At 43.1% G+C, this 22435-nt stretch overlaps 1 protein-coding gene across 2 annotated transcripts in view; it reads left to right on the forward strand.

The window, feature by feature from the left end:
- Positions 1-22435, forward strand: part of LOC141105894 (heparan sulfate glucosamine 3-O-sulfotransferase 1-like) — a 272714-nt gene that overhangs the window by 127654 nt on the left and 122625 nt on the right. For both annotated transcript variants that reach the window (XM_073596075.1, XM_073596076.1), the window contains exon 2: positions 5448-5683. The gene's annotated coding sequence lies outside the window, so the exon portion shown is untranslated. The remainder of the gene's footprint in view (positions 1-5447; positions 5684-22435) is intronic.

The raw sequence follows: 22435 nt of genomic DNA on the forward strand, positions 1-22435 counted from the left end.
TAGTGACTTAACCATGCTCCCAGATCTACATCTCCCAAGAGCCTTTTCTGTGCATACAGTGTATGGGAGACAGTGTATGGGAGAATTTGGGAGTCATTTGGTAGGGACAGACAGGGGTGGTGGATAGGTGGAGTTCTGTAGTCCAGGAGGCAAGGCGGTCAGCTGGTTGGAAATTCAGAGCATCAAAGGCAGTGAATTGTCAGCCCAAACAGGAAGTGATAAGAACAATGTATTTTTGTGCACTTGCAGTATTTTAAAGGGATAAAACATATGGTAATGTGTGGAGGTATGTACTGAAAATGTATTTCTCTGCATATACACTTTAACTGCCATGGGTTTGTTCAGATGTTAAAAAGCGTATTGAGTACAGGTCACTAGTTCTTGCTAAAGAGCTTGTCTGCCTGAAAAATGTGGTAATCATGCAAGTAACAGATCATTGATGTTGGCCTTCTGAAAATACTAGTGCTATGGGGAATGTTACAATAACACCTGAGAAAATTTGCAAACTGTGCCTGGGCAAAAACGGGGTAATGGTTCTACATAGAGAAGCGCCAATCAAACTGGGGATTTAGTTTTTTTATTCTTTTGCAAAATCCTTTTATCCAGCAGACAGTAGATCATCTCTGCATCTGCATTGGGAACATTTCAATGCTCAAAGCAAAATCAGTAAGCTTGAAAAATGTGAAACATGCCTGTAAATGAAATAAAGTTTATCTAACGACTTATATACATTTTATAAAATGTGACACAAGCATTTAATACTTTGTTTTTGATAATACATTTTTTATCTTATTTTACTCTATCTTAGGGAAGTGAAATCTCCATTCTACAAATATTTAAATGCTTAATTAACTGGAGGTTTTAAAGTCTCCCATGTAAATATTAACCTATATTTCAAATCCTGTACTGAAGAATAGATTTATTTTTGCTAATTGTTCACCTGAAACTCAGAAAAAAAAACAGGGAAAAGCAGGGCTCAGTAGCCAAATATTATGGCATGTCTGGAACAGGCAATGCAACAGATTTATTTACAGAAATATACTTTTTTTTTTCAACCAGGCTGCTGCCAAAATCAACTGCTTAATGAATAGATAAGAAGGCTTAAGCCTCATGTGGTGGCAGCAGACTGCCTGTGTTACTCTTTGTGTCTTAACTTTCAAAGGACTGGAAAGGGCACTGTATTTGTAATATTTTGTAAGAAATCGTTAATCTTCTCACTGGGTCCATGAAACGGCAGAACAAAAGATGTTCATCTTTACATCAATTAATTTTTTTAAAGCTGACCATAGACATGACCAGGCCCAGACTGGGAGAAAAAATAGGCCCGGGCATTTTAGATTGAGCAGCCCATGGCATAATTTACCGGTCCCTTTCCCAATCTCCATCCTAATGGAGGCGAGCGGGACCGGGAAAGAGCACTGGGGGGTTGTAAAGCATGAGGGGATGGCAGAGAGCATGGGGGGGGGTCTTGAGAATGTGGGGGAGTGAAGGGTACTGTGTGGGGGTGAGCACAGGGTGGGGGGCTGGAAAGCATAGGGGGGCCAGAGAGCACGGGGGGCTGTAGAGCACTAGGGGGGCAATTGGAGCATGGGGATGGAGAGCACTGGGGGAAGGGGAGTCAGAGCACAGGACTAGGGGGCTGAAGAGCACTGGAGGGGAGCAGAGAGCACCTGGGGCTGGAGAGCACAGGGGGGGTGAAGAGCACAGAAGGGGGGCGAAGAGCATGGGGGTGGGGAGCCTGAGAGCACAGGGGGAAAGCACTGGGGGAAGTCAGAGAGCACTGGGGGGTGGAGGGCACATGTGTGGTGGGAGCTGAGAGCACAGGGGGGGCCTGAGAGCATGGGGAGCTGGAGAGCACAGGGGGGGAGAGCACCAGGGGAAGTCAGAGAGAAATGGGGGGTGGAGAGCACATGGGGGAACTAAGAGCATGGGGGGGCTGAGAGCATGGGGAGATGGAGAGCACTTGGGGGGAAGTCAAAGCACTGGGGGGGTGGAGAGCACATGGGGGGACCTGAGAGCCAAGGGGGAGTCAGAGAGCACTGGGGGGTGGAGAGCACATGGGAGACCTGAGAGCCCAGGGGGGTCAGAGAGCACTGGGGGAGTGGAGAGCACATGGGGGGGCCTGAGAGCCCAGGGGGGTCAGAGAGCACTGGAGGGATGGAGAGCACATGGGAGGGGGACCTGAGAGCCCAGGGGGGGACAGAGAGCACTGGGGGGTGGAGAGCACATGGGGGGGCCTGAGAGCCCAGGGGGGTCAGAGAGCACTGGAGGGATGGAGAGCACATGGGAGGGGGACCTGTGAGCCCAGGGGGGGACAGAGAGCACTGGGGGGGTGGAGAGCACATGGGGGGAACTGAGAGCCCAGGGGGGGTCAGAGACCAAACAAGCATGTTTAGGAACCAGTCTGTTGAAGTGGGTCTGTATAGATGCATGTTTTGGCCAACTTCAAGAGGAACCTGTTATATAAAGTGTACAGACTTTTTTAATACTTCTGAAAAGCAGGCACTGCATGCAGACTAAAGTTGTTGGGGTTTTTTTTTTTTCGGTCCTCCAAATTATTTCTGGGGTGTTTTGGGCACATTGTGCACAAGGATATGTGCTCAAAGTCTGAGGTAATCCCTGCCCCTGCCATCAAGCAATCAAATGCCACAATTTCTGTTGGCTACTGAGGCCCTAGCACTGGGCTGTTGAAGTAATGCCACGTACACACGAGCAGACTTTACGGCAGACTTGGTCCGGCGGACCAGAGTCCGCTGAACAATCCGACCGTGTGTAGGCTCAGGCGGACTTTTCCGGCGGACTTTTTCCCAAAAGCCCGCCGGACCTAGATATGAAACAAGTTTTAAATCTTTCTGTCGGACTCAGTTTCTGGCAGAAAGTCCGCTCGTCTGTGTGTTGGTCCGACGGAAAGCCTGCTTGTGTGTATGCTGGTCCAACGGACCAGATACGAAGCGAGGGCAGGGTATTGCATTTCGCGCTCGCTGCAATAGGAAAAACAAATTTTCCTATTGCGGCGAGCGCGGGGCATACCAGGCCCTTAGGTCTGGTATGAATTATAAAGGGAAGCCCCTATGCCGAAAAAACGGCATGGGGCCCCCCTAAAATACATACTAGACCTAAGGGTCTGGTATGACCCGCGGCGGGGCTCGCAAGATGTCAATCTCGCCGATAAAAGCGGCAAGATTGACTTCCTTTTCTAGTCCCGTCGCACCTGAGTCACGTTCAAAATGAACGGACTTGTCCATGTAACTCCAGCGAAAGTCCGTCGGAAAGATGGGCGGACTTAGCCCGCCGGAAAGTCCGGTCGTGTGTGGGCAAGTCCGTCCGCGTTAAAGTCCGGCGCACCTGGCGGACAAAGTCCGGCGAAAAGTCCGCCGAGCAAAGTCTGCCGTAAAGTCCGCTCGTGTGTACGCGGCATGAGAGTTGTATAGGGGCTTGATTATGAATAGGTAAGCTATGTTGCTTGTATATCTAATGTCCTGTACACACGGTCGGATTTTCCGACGGAAAATGTGTGATAGGACCTTGTTGTCGGAAATTCCGACCGTGTGTAGGCTCCATCACACATTTTCCATCGGATTTTCCGACACACAAAGTTTGAGAGCAGGCTATAAATTTTTCCGACAACAAAATCCGTTGTCGGAATTTACGATCGTGTGTACATAAATCCGACGGACAAAGTGCCACGCATGCTCAGAATAAATAAAGAGATGAAAGCTATTGGCTACCGCCCCGTTTATAGTCCCGACATACGCGTTTTACGTCACTGCGTTCAGAATGATCGGATTTTCCGACAACTTTGTGTGACCGTGTGTATGCAAGACAAGTTTGAGCCAACATCCATCGGAAAAAATCCATGGATTTTGTTGTCGGAATGTCCGATCAATGTCTGACCGTGTGTACAGGGCATTAGAGTGCAACTAAATCCACAACTTTCTTCTCAGTTTATAATTCATGTCTGTGTCCATGGTTTAGATTTCCTCTCACTTTCTGTCTGGTGAAATTGGTCACCATGACCGTAAATAGGTAGAAATGTCTTGGAGCCCTGGATAGCTATAAAAACCCACCAATCCTACCCTACTTTGTTCAGAATGAGAAAAATGGCTGGACCTACACTTTAAAGTGTATCTGAACCCTTTAACTTTTAGCTTTTTTAGAGTAAAGAAGGGTGTAAACCCCTGACAGGTTTTTATTGCTCTCATTGTTTCTGTTGGGTAGATTCATGTTCTCAGTTTGTCCTGGTGATCATTGTCAGCAGCACTAAACATAAAAAAAATTCTAAATTTGGATTTGTTACTAGAACAGAAGTAGAGGGTACATTTTTCAAGAGGGACAATGGTTTCAGTGCCAGCCATTTAAAGCTGACCATAGATGGGTAGTTTTTTTCGTTTAGCCAGTGGGCTGAAGGAAAAAAAACATGGATTCCTCCATCCACACAAGCGAGGTGGATAAAAGAACTTCCCCACTGGGACATTGTACTTTGACAGCGGGACTCTCTGCTGTCAAAATACAGCAGCTACACACACTGTTCAACAAAAGTTTTCCAACATTCTTGTTCGACAAAAGTCAATCTAATGATCGACTTTTGTCAAACAGGGATGCCCACACATGGATCGGAATTCGGCCAGTCCCTGCTGAACGGGCCAAATTTTTATCCATCTATGGCCAGCTTAAGAGGACTTTTGGAGAAACTTCCTCTCCTTATAAAACTCTGGTTCTAGACATCTAGAACGTTCCATCCAGTTGTGGTAACCAGTCCTCAGGAAGGATGTGCAGGAGCTGGAGAGAGTCCAGAGAAGGGGAACTAAATTAATAGGCGGACTGGAGGACCTCAATTACAAGGAACGACTACAGGTACAAAATGTATTTTCCCTGGAGAGGAGACGCTTAAGAGGAGAAATGATAGTGATATACAAATACCTCAATGGTGATCCCAGTGTAGGAAGACAACTTTTCAGTCTCAGGGTGTGTAAGAGGACATGGAGCCACACAATGAGAATGGAGGAGAAGCAATTTAACCTTAAGCTGCCTAGGACGTTTTTCACTGTCAGGGCGATAAGGATGTGGAACTCTCTTCCACAATTGGTGATGTCAATGGGGAGTATTGATATTTTTAAAAGACTCTTGGACATGCATCTTAGTGAACACAACATACAGTACAGGGGTATGAGAAATGAATATCGACATTGACACACATACACCTACAGAGGTTGAACTGGATGGACTATTGTCTTTATTCAACCTTACTTACCATGAAACCCCAGTATTTCTCTTCTGTAAATTATTTTTTTTTAATGCTATAGTTTCAGTTTAAGGGGGACTTTATATAATGAGTTCTAATAGTGAATATAAATTCAATTTCAAACCACTCATTCTTTGCTTTTACGCATTCTTTGCTTTTGCTCTGTAAATTCTATTATGTCTAATAATTGTATTTGACTTTCTAGGGAGAGACCATTCTGTTTTCTTGCTCCATTCCTGTCTTTGAAATCCGGCAGAAGTACAGAAGCAAGACTGTGGTGCAGCCCTTGGCTGGGGAAAAAAGCTGTAATTGACATCACCCGACCTGAAGACCAGAATCTCTGCTTGGACTGGACTTTATTAGTTTGGCATTTTCTGCCAAACTGAATGAACATCATGGCGTGGATAGCGTCAAAGTCTTTAAGCCAAAAAGCCAACACAGGTATGTTTTTTGCGCATTTAATTTCTTTTACAAAGAAGATAAGAGGATATGTTGGAATGCTAGAGTAAAACCTTTCCATACAAGATTTGCCATAAAGTGGATTTCCACCTTGTCAAAATACAGTAAAACATACAATCACAACTGAGTAATGGTACATAAATAATATGTGTTTGCTTCATTTGGAGGATTTCACGTCTAGTTTATTTTATATAACAGCATCTCATTGCCAAGTATAAATTAAAGTGTATCTAAACCCAAGAACAAAATTAATTAAATAAAATGAATGTTTTCTATTGCATCTTCCCAGTCCTTAGATTTGCATTAGTTTTCTATTTTCAAGCCTTTTTTTTTTTTCCTTTATTTTCATCTAGTGATTCTACCAGTAACACACTTCTGTACCAGGGTGGCAACGTTCACTTGCCGTACTATATCATTGGAGAAGAAGTGTTATCACCCTAGGACAGAAAGTGTTTTAGGACTACAAAAAAGGCCTCTCTCGCTCCCTTCTCTTCATAAGATAGCGGGCAGGTGTTCTGAAGTTCACAGAGATGACTGACGTTTTTAAATTAAGACAGCAGCCACCAGCACAAGGGATACTTCTCATTCAATGTAAGTATTGTGCTGATTTAAAAAATAAATCATAAACTTAACATTTAACATTTTTTTAAACTTGTCAATGGTCTATTTAACAGACCACAAGGTACCAAATAACAACAAAGTTTATTGTTAGTGTTAGTATTATTGTTAGTGTTTACATACCCTTTAACTCTGAAGGAACAAGTCCACTCCTTGTCCACCAAGGCCCGCTGAAGTGAAATCTACAGCAGTGGCGTCACTATGGGGGTGCGGACCGCACCTGGGTGACACCATCAAGTAGGAAGGGATATCCGACCGCCATGGTGTCACTCCCATCGGTGACAGTGCACAGATCGGCGCGCCGTCTCAGACTGCATCATTTACAGGGGCCATTTTGGGGTGCACACCATGACTGTGCACTGCCGGCCCAAAACTAGCCAGCCCAGCGCCCTGCAGGGCACTTTGGAAGGCTAGACAGGAGAGAGCAGATGCTCTAGACTGCCTATTGTCTACTGCTCTGTCCTGCTGTCAATCTGCAATGGCAGGACAGAGTACTGTAGCAGGCTGGGGGGTGGGAGAGTTGCGCCAATGCTCCAGCCTGCTTAGTGCCCTATTGCCTGTCCTGCTGTCACTCCATGGACACTTAAAATAAATTACTAGCCTTCTCTTCTCCGTCTTCACTGCAAGGCTCTGTGGTAGGCTAGATAGTAGACTGAGGAGGAAGAAACTAAATTTGGACTACGCATATTGCGTAGTATATGCAATGTGCTTAGCCAGAATATGCCTCCCTTCCTGCTTCAGTTGTCCTGCTGCAGTCCTGTTGTCCTGCTAACTGTCCTCCGGGGACACAAGTGCACAAGAAATTAATATAAATTTCTGCAGTGCAAAACATTTTTTTTCATACTGTCCTGATAAAAAATTGTTGGGGGGGGGGGTGTAGACACCAATGTTTTACCACACCAGGTGACACCAACCCTAGTGATGTCAAGAATCTACAGAAAGAAGAGAAAGGTGTAGGAGAAAAGGTCCTTCTAGGCATCTTTCCCGTTAAGGAACAGATTAGATTTTTGGAACTTTACCAGATGTTTATTTCCTATAGCGCTTTATCTAAAATGTTTACAGAACCAATGTAGCCAGCATGTGGTGTTAAGATGAAGTGAGTGAAAGAAGAGGAATTATGATGGATTTTCAGTAAATACTTCTTCCAAGTTATTATTGTAAGGTGAAAGCAATTTACAATGTAGATGTATTATAATTCCAGGAACATATTTCATACCCGGATAAGTACATTTTTTTCCTCTAGCTGCCATTTCCATGTCAGCATGGTGCATTAAAGTAAATGACAAAATAAGGCATCTAAATTGTATAGTTTTCTGTGCAAACCTACTTACAAAGTTCTGGCTGTAGACTGACAACCGCAAAGCAAATTACTGCACTACTAAGCAGGAAGCACAGCTAGTACATGATGCTTAGTTGTTAAAAGAAGCCTTTATTCATTATTATGCTGGGTCAACTTTGGCCCTGATAATAGCTAGCGCACAACCTAGCAGTGACAAAGAATTGAACTTCAACAATTGTTGACCGCCTGCACACAGACACTAACTCCATGTTGCATACATATGAATGAGATGGGTAAAAGATGGCTTTAGCTCTTGTTCTCCACCTGTAAAGAACTCCTCAGATGTGTTTTGCCTTTTTTGGGGCTTAATTGTGGAGGCCATCTTTTACGCATCTCATTCACATTTATGCAACAGGGAGTCAGTGTCTGTGTGCAGATGGTCACTATTATGACCATACTATTATGTTGAAGTCTACTAGAGCCTGACAAGCCAATCCTTTCTTTCTTGTGCCAGTCTATTCACGTGTTGATCCAGCTAACACAGGTTTGGGGGGGCATACGAGCAGTACGATTTTCATTGTTTTGAGCTACATATGAAAGAATTGAACTTGACTAAAATTTGGGCACACGTTTAGACCTAATAATAATGATAACTTGTCATGCTTCCTTCGGTATTATACAATAATCTTGGTGGGTTGTAGAGGAATGTTAATGGGGAAAATGATGAGTTAAAGCCCAATTCCAGTTTGGGCAGTAGAACCTGGTAGCTCTATCCCCCTCACACTCAGCTTTATTCAACCCATTCCAGGTTAGTCCAGGGTGCCAAGGCTCTGCCCCTGCCTTGGACTCATAGAAGATTGTTGCAGAAAGCAACTCTACATCATTATGTAGCACTGCTCTCTGCTCTCTGCAACATTTAGAATCTACCCACTGACAGAGGAATCAGATAGTGAAGAGGACCTGTGATGATGGACTCCTCATAAAAAAAAAAGGTATGTAAATTGTTTTTGTTTGTTTGTTTTTTTTTGTTTTGTTTTGTTTTTTTTACAGTACAGGGCTAACTCCAAGACAGATAGTTCTGATTAAATGTGCTGCAAAACTGTCCTAACAATTTGTAATCTGTTTAAACACTAAAGTATTGCTGCACAGTTGTAGTGAAGTTATTACAACATATATTGTAACTACTCCTGCTAAAATGTACAGTATTTATTCAGCAGTTTTCTGATAAAGGAAGTTCTCATGAATGTGTGCTAATAAACATCATGCTAAAAGTCACACTGCAAGCATTAAAATTACATATGATAACTTGATAAATTGGAATATTTTTCAGGCATGGATACAGCAGTGTATTGTTCCCTTGCAAATTTCAAACAATGACTTTCCCTAAAAAAAAAAAAATGTAAAAAACAAAACAAAAGCCAAAAAGGAAAAAGCTACCTGCATAGCACAGCAATGCTCCTGCGGGACCCTTTAAAAAACAAATTTTTTACTTTGAAATATTTTACAAAGGTTTAATCCCTGTGGGGCTTCCAATTGCTGGACAAGTATCTAAGCATCTAAGACTATGACAACGCTGTTGTGCTATTTCACTGCAGAACAAACAGCATTTTCACCCTGTTAAAAGCAGTGTAAAAAAAATAACATAAATTTACTGTCAGAATCAACTGATAAATAAAAAGGACTGTGTTAATGCTAGTGACAGACAGCATTATATAGGTAATTTTTTATTTTGCCTTAGTTGAACTTTAAGCAGAGCATTTTATATTATTCTCTATGGAAAAACCATAATCTCAAAGGACTGGGCAGAAAAATCCAAGCGACGCCCTTTTTTTATGAATGTTCTCAAAATTGAACAACATTTTGTATAAGTATATTTGTTTTACAGTTTGAGCTACAGTTCAGAAATAGAGCGATGTGGGAACCAGTGCGATTACAGCGCCGCTTCCCGCATCGCTTCTCTCCCGCAGGCAGTTCACACTGCCCTCTGCAAACCGCTGCGGGTGTCAATACATTGTTAATGACACCCCCAGAACGGTTCACAGATCGCAGTGCGAACTGTGGATTCGTACAGGAATCAGATCGCATAGGTGAGAATCCGATTCCAGTGCAGGGAAAAACAAGTCCCTGCACCTTTTAATGTGCGATTCCAATGCGAGTTCAGCCATACAACTGTATGGCTGAACTCGCATTTCTCAGACATCGCATGTGATCGGCACCTGTGGTGCGGGTACGAATCACATGCGATGTCTGAGATTGCACTAGTCTGTACCTAGGCTTAACAAAGTTTTGCCTTTTGTGTGAATACATATATACTTTTTTCTTTTTTTAGTTTGTAGAAAATGTAAAAGTTTTACTGTGTGTGATATGTGGACTTTTTTCCTGTTTGTGAAAGATTCATGAGTCTTTGTTCCAAAGGAAAACAGAGCTCTTTCACTCTAAACTGCAGGCCTCCTGACAGCACATTTAATATTCTGTCTCTTTTTCTTTGTGTAAAATATGCATTGCAATATTTTGACTGAGCAACTGACGCCATACATAATTAGAGAGCACATCACAAGGAACCACAACTGTGAGCAGCAGGTGCTGATGAGGAGGATTTGGGTGTCAACTTTTATATGGCAAGTGTGCTGCAAGCGGAGGCTGTAACTGGTGTTATTTTTACATTTCCGTGCTCTGTTTATTAGACTGGTCCAGTCACGTGGAGGAGTCAGTCGTGACTACATGGCATCCTAGGTCAGCTAATCTCAGGATGTACAGCAAATTTTCCAGGCTTGGTATAATTTGTATTGAGGATTACAAGGGATCTCGGTATGTTCTGTATCTTGACTAGAGGAGACTTCTGCCATGGAGAGTAGACCTAAGACCATTCCATTAGCCAGTGGGATTGATTTTACAGGGGTAGAAAGGGAGGATCAGTTGTTTTTAGATATAGAGAGGCAGCTGGTAAAGCTTTTTGTAGAGTCAACACCTGCTTATAGAATAAACAATGGCCACAATAGAAAATTAAAATGAACCTTATTCTTTTCTGAAGTTTTGGTTTACATTACCTCTCTGAGAAGGGGAGTATTGCGTACCTGGTAGCCGAGCCTTAAATGATGAGGAAGACCTCCCTTACATCTCTGGTAGTGTGAACAGAAGGCTCAAGAATGCAGAGTGGCATGAGTGCCTGTAGGTCTTGCCAGCAGCAGAGCGGGTATCCACACCAAGCAGGAGAGGTTGTCAGTAGTTTTCAGTGAAGCAGCTGGTGGATGGCAGACTGAAGCAGGTTGGTACTGGCAACAGTGGGCAGGTGAGGCATGCACTGGTAGCAGACAGTAAAACAGCAGGCACAGCAGTATGTGTCAGAGTCAAGCAAGCTGGGTTATATACTGGGAGGACAGGTCTGGTACAGATACAGAGGAGCAGGCAAGAGCGTGGTCTATTTACAGGCCGGGTCTGGAGCCAATCGGTGGAAGAAAAGCAAATGGAGCAGACAGAACTGGAGGTCAAGGACAAACCGGGGTCGGTGCAGGCGGCAACTGGAAACAGGATACAGAAAAACACGATCCCAGGATACAGAAAAACATGATCACAGAATACAGGGCAGGCTGAAAGGCAAAGCAGCACTGATCCTGAGCACTGGCTGAGTTTAAATAGCCCATTTGCCTCCAACATCCTCTGTTGGCAAGTCTTTCCTTTCAGGGAGAGACAGGACAAATAGAAAGCGGAGAAGTTATAATAAGGAGATGGAGTACATCTTTAGTATGCAAAGCTATTGAAAGAGAGAAGCACCCTAATGTTGCGTACACACAATCGTAAATTCGGCCAGCAAAAGACCGATGAGAGCTTTTGGTCGGAAAATGCGACTGTGTGTATGCTCCATTGGACTTTTGCTGGCGGAATTCCCGCCAGCAAAAGATTGAGAGCAGGTTCTCAATTTTTCGATCAGAAAAAGTTCCTATGTGAAAATGCGTTCGTCTGTACAAATTCCGACGCGCAAAATTCCTACGCATGCTCAGAAACAATTTGATGCATGCTCGGAAGCATTGAACTTCATTTTCTCAGCTCGTCGTAGTGCTGTACGTCACCGCGTTCTTGACGGTCAAAAGTTCAGAGAACTTTTGTGTGACCGTGTGTATGCAAGGCAAGCTTGAGAGGAATTCCGTCGGAAAAACCATCCAAGTTTTTTCCGACGGAAAATCCGCTTTTGTGTCCGTGGCATTAGAAGGAAGTCATGGGATGGTTTTGTATTGCCAACTACTTGAATACTTATTTAAACACTTGAGGTCCGGGCCATAGCCGAATGACGGCTACAGCGCGGACCTCAATTTCCGGGAGGCCGTCATGGGACGTCCTCCCCTGTGCACGCGCACCGCGTGCACCCTGCAGGGTGCGCGGTGTGCGCGCTGTGATCACCGAGTCACGGAGACTCGGATGATCACAGATCCGAGTAAGGGGCCGGTCCCGGCCCCTTACCATGTGATCAGCTGTCAGCCAATGACAGCTGATCACATGACGTAAACAAAACCTCGGTGATCGGTTTCGAGGAAAAACAAGCCGATCACCGGCTTATGTCAAAGGGACATCGGTTCTGAAGAGGAAAGAGGCACATATGCCTCATCTGTGCCAAAAAGTGCCATCTGTCATTGCCACCTGCCAGTGCCCACAAGTGCCACCTGCCAATGCCCACAAGTGCCACCTATCAATGCCCACAAGTTCCACCTATCAATGCCCACCAGTGGTGCCAATCAGTGCCACCTAGCAGTGCTGCCATCAATCAGTGCCCAATCAGTGCCCATCACCGCCACCCATCAGTGCCCATCACTGCCACCTATCGGTGCCCATCAGTGCTGCCTCATCAGCGTACATCAACGAAGGAGAAAAATTACCTGTTTGCAAAATTTTATAACAAAATATAGAAAAAAAAAAATATATATATTTTTTTTAATTCTGTCTTTCATTTTTTTTAACAAAAACTAAAAACCGCATAGGTGATCAAATACCATCAAAGGAAAGCTCTATTTGTAGGAAAAAAATGATAAAAATTTCATTTGGGTACAGTGTTGTATGACCGCGCAATTGTCATCCAAAGTGCGACAGTGCTGAAAGCTGAAAATTGGTCTGGACAGGAGGGGGGTTTAAGTGCCCAGTAAGCAAGTGGTTAAAGGTTCTCATTTATCCAGGTCATGGTATAGCTAGGAAAATCATATACAACTGGACTTGTTCTGGAATGATGATGTTTTGTAGCTCATTCAAGCCTCTTCTTCAGTTCTAATGAGTGTTAGGAACATTTATTTTCACACAGGTAGCATAGTCACCGTAATCCAATCATTACTAAATCAATCAGCATTTGCCTTAACACATTCCGTGGTATTATTCGAATAAGGTCATTACTGTATGTATAGGTACAAATTGTGGTGTATGATCCTGACGCTCAGTAGAACTCAAGAAGTAGATTGAATAAGCTTTGAAACATCTTCAACATTTTAGAACAAGTTGAGTGTGAATATCCATTACTAGCTTTTCTTGACGGTTGAGTGGCCAGATAAATCTTCAGTAAATGGATGAAGAGCTTCTGCCTGGGTGTCATTTTATTAGGCCCAATCGTAATAGTGTAGCCTTACCTCTCATAGATGTGGATGTGTGCAGTTATTCACTTGTATTATCTTCCTTTAACAGCAGAAATGTCATCTCGGTGTCATTCTGTAAGACTCTGTTGGGGGCTCACCTGTCTCATGTCTTAACACACGGCTGATAGCTGATGCTCTCTACAGACTGCTGGAGGAGGGTAAATCTGTGAATTGGCAAAGCCTTTAGTTTTATAATGTAATGGTAACAACAACTTTTGTTTCTTTGATAGTTTAAATGTCCATTGTCAGCACTGAACTTAACCACTTCAGCCCCGGAAGAATTTACCCCCTTCCTGACTAGAGCACTTTTTGCAATTTGGCACTGCGTCGCTTTAACTGACAATTGCGTGGTTGTGCGACGTTGCACCCAAACAAAATTTATGTCCTTTTTTCCCCACAAATAGAGTTTCTTTTGGTGGTATTTGATCACCTCTGCGGTTTTTATTTTTTGCGCTATAAACAAAAAAATAGCGTCAATTTTGAAAAAAATGCATTATTTTTTACTTTTTGCTATAATAAATATCCCCAAAAAATATATAAAAAATTTTTTTTTTCCTCAGTTTAGGCCAATATGTATTCTTCTACATATTTTTTGTAAAAAAAAAAAAAAAAAAAATCGCAATAAGCGTTTATTGATTGGTTTGCACAAAAGTTATAGCATCTACAAAATAGGAGATAGTTTTATGGCATTTTTATTGATAATTTTTTTTTTTTTACTAGTAATGGCGGCGATCAGCGATTTTTATCGTGACTGCGACATTATGGCGGACACATCAGACAATTCTGACACATTTTTGACACATTTTTGGGACCATTGGCATTAATACAGCGATCAATGCTATAAAATTGCATTGATTACTGTAAAAATGTCACTGGCAGTGTAGAGGTTAACCACTAGGTGGCGCTGTAGGAGTTAAGTGTGTCCTAGGGAGTGATTCCAACTGTGGGGGGAGGGGCTGTGTGTGACACATCACTGATCACCGCTCCCGATTACAGGGAGCAGTGATCAGTGTCATTAGGCAGAACGGGGAGCTGCTTGTTTACATTAGCATCTCCCTGTTCTTCCTCACTGCGAGACGATCGTGGGTATGCCCGAAGACATCAAGTCCGCGGGAACCGCGATCACGGTCACAGAGCTCCCGGCGGGCGCGCGCCCGTGAGCCGCCTCTTAAAGGGCAATGTACAGCTATGTCAATCAGCCTGTACGTGCTTTTCTGCCGCAGTATATACGCGTGAGGCAGTCGGGAAGCGGTTAAAGAAATAATAGGATAGCATTAAATACACTTCGGAAAAATAGAGATAAATAACTGCATAATAGGCAAGGTTGTACTATTATCACCATTCAGTAGTAGAAATTCTAATTAATATACACTTTTTTTCCAATCGTCTATTGTGCAATTTTGGTGAGCCTGTGCGAATTGAAGCCTCAGTTTCCTGTTCTTAGCTGACAGGAGTGGCACCCGGTGTGGTCTTCTGCTGCTGTAGCCCATCTGCTTCAAGAATGTTGTGCATTCAGAAGTGGTATTCTGCATACCTTCGTTATAACGAGTGATTATTTGAGTTACTGTTGCCTTTCTATCATCTCAAACCAGTCTGCTCATTCTCCTCTAGCCTCAGACATCAACAACGCATTTTCCCCCACACAACTGCCGCTCACTTGATATTTTCTCTTTTTGGACCATTCTCTGTAAACCCTAGAGATGGTTGTGCATGAAAATCCCAGTAGATCAGCAATTTTTGAGACTAGCCTGTCTGGCACCAAAAACCATGCAACAGTAATAAGGAGAGCCGGCAAAACTGTAATCCTGGATGTGACGTTTATTGGTACATCAGAGTGACAATAAAGCTGACGCGTTTCGGCAATAGCCTTAGTCGTAACTAGCTATGACTAAGGCTATTGCCGAAACGCGTCAGCTTTATTGTTTTATTGTCACTCTGATGTACCAATAAACGTCACTTCAAGGATTACAGTTTTGCCGGCTCTCCTTATTACTGTTGCATTGGAGTGTGTTGGGACACATCGAGCCTCGGCACCTGTGAGTGGACCTGGTATATGGATTAAGTTGTCCCTGCGCTGTTACCTTTCTTCTTTTCCATACCAAAAACCATGCCACGTTCAAAATCACTTCCTCATTCTGATGCTGAGTTTGAACTTCAGCAAGTCGTTTTCACCACGTCTAGATGCCTAAATGCACTGAGTTCCTGCCATGTGATTGGCCGATTAGCAATTTGTGTTACCAAGCAATTGAACAGGTGTACCTAATAAAGTGGCCGGTGAGTGTAGATGGCCATTGGTGACTTGTGCTGTTTAGAAGTTTACTGCTTCAACTGGAACCACCATAGTTGCACCAAATTCAGTTCTAAGTAAATTACATTATTTAAATTATATATATATATCACATCACATCATATTGTATGTTACATTACAGGAGCCCAACATAATATTGCATGCATCTGTTAAAAATAATGAATTGCAAATAATCATGACATAATGAAACAAATTTCTGCCAGTAGAATTGGGGAAAAGTTAATTTCACTTTTAATAAATGCATGAAATCTACTAGGAAAACAGATTAGGTTGTCAAAATATGGCAGTGAGCTACTAGGAGAATTAGAGTCTGACATTTAATACATAGAAAAAAATAGATGTAATAGAAAAATATGGGATATGCAAGTTTATTTATACTCCTTTTACAAACATGCTCCAGGATGTTAGGCAATAGGCACAATGTATGCACTCATGTTGGAAAATCCATATTTCCCAACCCTTTGAACTGAAAAAAGGCTTAGCGGACTTTGCACAACAATGGTATTGTGATAGCATCATTACATACTCAGCTTTGTAAGGTAGTTGAAATGTTTTAAAACATTGTCTTGTTATGTTGTAACACAAAAGAGATTTTAATGCAACATTGAGGCTGAGCTGAAAAGACTGTTCTCTGCACGTGGTTTAATTTTGGTCATATGATGCATCACTTTAGCAATTTCCTTTTCTCTAGCTAGCAATATCTATGTTGGAAATCTTCCATGATTCCAGAGTTAGCATTGACAACATGTAATAGGGAAGTAAGCGCTCTCAAGACAATCCGTGGATATATACACATCTATTGCATCCCTACAATACTGTTAATTCATGGGCTATACATTTGACACAAGGGCTTGAAGAATAACATGGAACAGTGGCACTAACCATTCTGTGTGTAATTTATACTATGTAAAAATTAAATATTCAGAGGCAGTTCTTATTATATAAGCTTAGTACTATTGGACCAAAAAGTGACAATCATTGGTCTTCCTGCAACAGTGTAGCAAGCTCCTCAAAATAATCAATTTCTACATGTGTATGTGCAATTAAATAATATTAGTCAATAAAAGTTCCAGAAAAACAAATCCAAGGTGAAAAGCTGTAGCTGATCTTCACATAAAAGTTCACCACTGAGAATACCGTATATGTGAAATGGCTCTACCACCCAGAAGCAAAAGATGGTAGCTCACCCTATAACGTAGACCTTAGAAATCAAAGGTTAACATACATATAGTTCTCTTTAGCAAAGTGAAATGCTGGTGTCCTTATGATCAAAATAGGAAAGACACCGTATCCAGTGAGAGTTGTCCACCACCTATAGAAAAATGGCCAACAATTCACCAACTAAAAGTGAGTCAGCCAGCGCTCACTGACATCATATGATATCTATATATGATGACATAAAAATATGCAGACTGATAAGAACAAAAAATGAGAAATTATAAAATAATAATGATTAAAAACCATGTAGTCCATAAATAGGTGAGAACCACAAAGTAACAAAGGCCAATAAGAAAAAACAGCAGGTGGTGACTGGACAGGATACACACAAGCCAGAAGCTCCTTGTAGAGGTATGTGATTCCCTAAAACTGAGCTAAAAGGAGAAAAAAGGGCGCCAGGTCAGTGTAGGTAAAAACAACAACACTTTATTCAATATCCACTTACATCTGAGAAACTTGCAAAACTGCGTGTAAAGGTGCTGTGGTATCATGTGTTATTTCCCAGGACGGTAGACAGGGTGGACTGGAGGGCAGCTGTATAACGTCCGGACCTGCTTGAGATGACAACAGGGACTCCAAGAATCCCACCGCCGAATGACTGAAGATGAACGCGCCCAGGTGGAAAACAGCCGCTCAAACAAGCCAGGAACCACTTCATGGAAGAGCAGGAAAACGGCGGTGTTACAGGCTCTCACGTGCCTCTACGAGCTACAGCAAGACAGGACACACAAGCTGGGGGGGTACAACGCATTTTCTCCTTTAATTATAGAGATATGGCCGCTCACTTCAAAACCTCTGAATTAAATGTCAGATGCATGTATATTCCCATTTAAATAGCCGGGACAAGCAAGAGATGACTGGCTCCCTATCACAACCTCCTATTTCCTTTCTCTACCACCAGCAACAGGGATGCAATGAACAGTTGTGCCCGTTATTATTTATCCAGCAATGTCAGTAGAGCCTCATCCATCGTACAGAGAAAAGTTGACCTCCCGCCATATGCAAGAAATAGAGGACTCCTTTCCTTAGCTCTGGGCTATCTGCTTCAAGACAGTTTCTGCCCCATGACAGCTTTTCATTTCGGATTTCTTTTCCTAGGACTTATATAGACTATTATTATATGATTGCATATACACAATAGAAATTGTTTTTTTTTTGTATGTTAAACTTTAGTTCTTTTCATTAGTGTATATATATGTTTTTAGACTATTTCATTTTTTGCCCATAATTCAAAAATTCTAAATAGTTTTGTGACTACAGCATTTGTTAAACTTATATGTTGCAGAAAGTTGGTCACTTTGTGTGCTGAGGCTTGCCTTATAATTATATAGATTTAATTGGTGAGCGCAAGAGATTTCACAGATTAATCATTGGTCTTCATACCAACCTACCAGACCTTTTCAGTTTGAAATTAACTGTCTGTGACAGTTCTAAAAAAAAACAAGACTATTAAAATCTAAATATATGACCCGCAGTGTTATACAACACTAGCAGGGTACTGAAAATAGTCATCTTAGGATGCTTTTTGTTGTACCCAGGGAGACAACAGCCTGCACGTGAAGATTACATTTTTTTTCCTAATATGCCTTGCTATAGCATTGAGCAAAGTTTGTAGAGGAAGAGAACCAAGATAATACTGACAGTCACAGTATTTGTTCAAAAACAACCAATGTGTTTTGGGGGGCCAAGAGGGCCATTCATCAGGGTTTGACAATGCTGGACTGGAAAAAAAAAGCTTGGGCAAAAAAAAAATGGGGGTATCCTAGAATTGTATTTTAAAAATGGCATTCAATTTGCTCAGGTCATGCCAAATTAGAATACTTTCCCAGGGTTCTAGTGTCACTTTACCTCCTAATCCAGATATCATTGATATATAACATTACAGTGCCTACTGTGCTTTTAAATGCTTGTTCACTGTACGTTAAACTGCATGTAAAAAGCACAGGTGTAGGTAGGTTCTACGGGTTCCCCATGGGGTTTCTAGTTGCTGTAGAGAGCACCTTTCATACATGAGAATATAGTGTGTGTGCGTGTATATATATGTATGTGCGTGTATATATATATATATATATGTGTGTGTATATATATGTGTGTGTGTGTGTGTGTGTGTGTGTGTGTGTGTGTGTGTGTGTGTGTATATATATATATATATATATATATATATATATATATATATATATATATATATATATATATATATATACTGTATATATAAAGACTATACGAGAGCGGGAGCAAAACAAACAGACAGACACAGAGACATTGCCTAGTTATATGTTAGTGAAATTCATAATATGCTTGACCAAAGGGGCTTTTTCAATCAGACTGATTATTGCTGATTCATAATATTTTGAGCATTACAGCCATTGTTCAGAGTGAGATTGCTGTGCTGAAAAATGCAGAGGATGTCTACTCTGAAATAAAGTATTAATAAGATGAAATACATAGACAGGAGTTTGAAGGTTACCTGGTAATAAAAAATAAATTGAATTTAAAAAGGGTGTATTCTTTTCTGCTTTATCATTCAACAGCTACAGATATGGCTTGCATTGCAATATTCAGTTCCCTCTGATTAGCATTGACTTTAATGCAGTTTATCAAACCCTTGGTCACCAGCATTCACCTTAATGCTGAATGAACAATTAACAATTTTGAGAACTTTGCAGCTGCAAGCCATGTTTTAGGTTACTCTCTGCTGCTAGAGTTCCAAGGTGCAATTTCTGAATTCCCCTTTACATGACTAGGGTAGCTAAGAGCTAACCATCCACTTACCACATCACTTTATCCTTTTAACCTTTGTATCCCCTTTTACTTGTAATAAAAACCACTCAACAACTGAGGTGGGGTAAAATGGCCCGAAACTACCATAATATTAACAACAACTTTAATTAAATAACCAACATAATATTCAACTGCTCAAAAACCAGATATACTGATTTTTTTTAGATCCTTGACGATACCGATATATCCATACCACTTATTGTGTCAGAGGCACCAGCTAGCTGAGTTGCCACCCCAGCCGCGACCTATTGACTCAGGGCCTAAAACCCAGCTGACCTCAGCCACCCAGGGTTCTTAACACTACCCGGTCACTCCGCAGTGAACCGTTCCCACTCAAGGATACCATACCTGAGATGGTTCCCTACTTTTTATCCAGTGAACCAAATTATACCGCTGTCAAGGACCCCAAAAAATGCCACAGCACCACAGGTGTAACGCCTTACACCTGGGCGCCCCACCACACACGAAAGGCCCTCTGCAACCCATCCTCCAACCCCAGAAATCATACGTCAGTGCCCACTGCATTGAGATGAACTCTGTCACCCCTAAGAAATTGCCACGTGTCTGACTCCAATTCCAAATGCCTGATGACTAGGCCCCCATTACTAACAAGGAACCTCCCCACATCCTTATTGACTTTCACTTGGGCCTTGTTATTCTTGTCAACTGATCTAGCCTCCCGCCATGTCGTTCTGGCCACGATATCCGACCAAAGTATGATGGTGCTCGGGAAATTATGACGCAGCCTGGGAAAATCAAAACGAATATCTCAAATAAGTTCCCTAGAGGACCTAATACCTAAATCATTGCCCCCTGCATGTATAATAAGTATGTCCAGGGCCCTGTCCAGTCCAGCAAAATGAATAACCTCCGGAACCACCCGACTCCACAGCATGCCCTGAACCCCTGATCCATCTGACACTTCCTAACTCTCAGGGAAGGCCCAGCTGCCTGGCCTCCAGCCTAACTTCTGCCTGTCTCGTGCCCCAGTACACATAAGAATGCCCCAGGATCTATACGAGGCATCTCCAACCTGTAAGGAAACAAAAAGAACCACAGTTCCACCCACCAACCTGCCACACTTGGCTAAATAACAACAAAAGGAAGACATAGGGTGGAAAAAAAAAAAAAAAAGGTACAGGTGCAACACGAAACCCCCCCCATGATCTACAACAAATGGGGCCTAGCGTACAGCCTGAACCTGTTGTTGAACCTGCCGATCTGCTTTACCGCATTCTCGCTCACACCCCATTTAGATGCCTCTGTAGCCACGCTTATGCGTAAGGCGGTAGAACCATACTGCATGGGATCCAAGCCCACCTCCCCCAGACATTTACGAAACACTGACACAAACTGAAATATGGATAAGCAAGGAGCATGGACAAACAAAGGCCCCGCCAGCTGTGGCCGTATTTCAGCAAACTGTTCCATGGCAACCACCGGGCAAAGACCCAAGATGCTGCCCCGGAACAACTCCAAGTGTGCCCCTCTGCCGTACTGATCCATTTTGGAATTATGAATTCCAATCCAAACAGATGCAGCCGTAATAACCACATCCTCCCATCACCCCCAGCTCTCTTCTTGGAAGGGCTAACCAATTCCCCCAGCCAAAGGGCGCCGAAAAGGGCCAGCAAAAAGGCTGCCTGGAACATAATCAGTTCATAGGCCTCAGAACAGATCGAAAACAGGTGCTCCAATACCAATCGCAAGATTACTACCGAAACTGGCCGCCGGGAGTCTCTGGTACGGTGACCCCTGCGATATCCCTTCATCGCCTGTCTGACCACAAAGGATTTGGTTGCATCCCCACTACCCTGCAATTTGAACCAGAAGGCTAGGCCTGCCAATTTGTGGTCCACGGCCAACGCCCCCTGAATAAGGTTTACCACAAAATACAGTACAGAGGAAGACATTTCCACCCCCGGACTCCAGCCCCCCTACCTCCAACAGCAACTAATTCCATTCACGCCATGTCCTGGAATATGCTTCCCACGTGGCCACACTCAGGGAATTCCGAATGAATCCAGTGGCGATTCCAATGCAATCGTCCACAAGCACCGCGGACAAGGCGTCCCATGCTGCTCCACCTCCAGTGCCAACACGCGAAACTCGTCCCACTGCAAACGAGACAATGCATCCGTAATCGTAATAAAGGCGTTCAGTCGTAGGCAGAGCAGTACTAAACGGCGTAACAGGAGTACCACAGGTGGCGATACAGCTGAGATGTTATTGATAGCCGTCACCACCCCCATATTGTCACAATGGAAGCGCACCTTCTTATTCCGAAATGCATCCCCCCAGATTTCTACTGCCAGCACAATCGGAAACAATTCCAACAGCACAAGATTTTTTAACCAGCTCTCTGCACTCCATTCCACTGGCCACCATCCCGCACTCCATTGACCTTGAAAGAAAGCCCCATACCCTACTGATCCCGCCGCATCTGTAAACAGGGCCAAGTCAGTGTTGCTGACAGGGCCAGCCATCCACAGGGATCTGCCATTGTAAGACTCCAAAAATGTGTCCCAAATCCTAAGGTCGGCCCGTAGATCCTTAGTCAAGCGAATATAGTGTTGCGGGACGCTGACGCCCGCTGTAGCCAAGGAAAATTGCTGGCAAAAAATTCTACCCATAGGAATTATCCTGCAGGCAAAATTCAATTTTCCCAGCAAGGACTTCAACTCCCTCAACTATACCTTGCGCCTGCAAGCCATGCCGCCCACTTTTTTTCGCAGGGCCCCCAGTTTGTCCTTGGGCAAACGGCATTTCATGGCCACAGACTCGATTGTTATGCCCAAAAAAACCAGCTCAGTCGCTGGTCTCGCCATTTTGTCCGGGGCAAAGGGATGCCGAAACAGTCCGCTATATGTTGTAATGTCCCCAGCAAAACTGCGCAGGCGTTGGAAGCAGGCGGATCAAGT

The sequence above is a fragment of the Aquarana catesbeiana genome, linkage group LG08, assembly GCF_042186555.1.
Source record: "Aquarana catesbeiana isolate 2022-GZ linkage group LG08, ASM4218655v1, whole genome shotgun sequence".
In the NCBI taxonomy this organism is placed as follows: domain Eukaryota; kingdom Metazoa; phylum Chordata; class Amphibia; order Anura; family Ranidae; genus Aquarana; species Aquarana catesbeiana.